Consider the following 776-nt stretch of genomic DNA (forward strand, 5'->3'; position numbering starts at 1 on the left):
AGCTGTAGGTGTTTTACAGAGTTTTTTTCTAGATTGAGGAAGATTCCCCCCAACCATTTTTCATTTCCTGTGAGTTATCATGAATGGATATTGAATTTTGTTGATTTTTTTCTGGATCATTTGAAATAATCATCTAGTTTTTCTTTCATAGTGTGTAAATATGAATTATATTGACTGATTTTTGTATTATTATATAAATCATGCATTTTTTGATTAAGCCATGATGTAGTATCCATGTTTATGTATCACCAAATTTGATTTACTAAAATTTTGTTAAGGAGTTTTGTACCTATTTTCATGAGGGATATTGTTCTAAATTTCCTTTTAATATGTTTGTCGTTGATTTAGGGCAATGCTGGCCCCATTGAATGAGTTGAGTTACATTTAATCACTGATTTTTTTTTTTTTTTAGGCTTTCCAGTGTGAACTGGAAAACCTGCTAGACAAATTCCAAAAGAGCTGTAACACCTAGTCATCTATTTTCTACAAGAGTTTGTCTATAGAACTGGCATTATTTGTTCCTTAAGTGTTTTGTACAATTCACCAATGAAGCCATCTGGACCTCATGTTTTCTTTAGGGAAGTTCTAAAACAGTGAAGTCAATGTGTGGCTCTAATGTGATGTCCTCTCTCTCATTCTTGTTATTGACAATTTATTTCTTCTCTCATTTATATTAATCATAAACAGTCTGGTTACTGGTTTATCTGCATTGCTGACATTCTCAAAGAACTAGCTTTAGATATCACTCACTTTTCTTTTTGGTTTTTATTTTCTAT

At 31.1% G+C, this 776-nt stretch overlaps 1 non-coding gene across 1 annotated transcript; it reads right to left on the minus strand.

The window, feature by feature from the left end:
* Positions 1–408: 408 nt before the first annotated feature.
* Positions 409–470, minus strand: LOC120853770. Its single transcript, XR_005718828.1, has one exon. It is a non-coding gene; the product is annotated as a U7 small nuclear RNA (small nuclear RNA).
* Between the last annotated feature and the right edge of the window lie 306 nt (positions 471–776).

This window comes from Oryx dammah, unplaced genomic scaffold (genome assembly GCF_014754425.2).
Source record: "Oryx dammah isolate SB20612 unplaced genomic scaffold, SCBI_Odam_1.1 HiC_scaffold_26, whole genome shotgun sequence".
In the NCBI taxonomy this organism is placed as follows: domain Eukaryota; kingdom Metazoa; phylum Chordata; class Mammalia; order Artiodactyla; family Bovidae; genus Oryx; species Oryx dammah.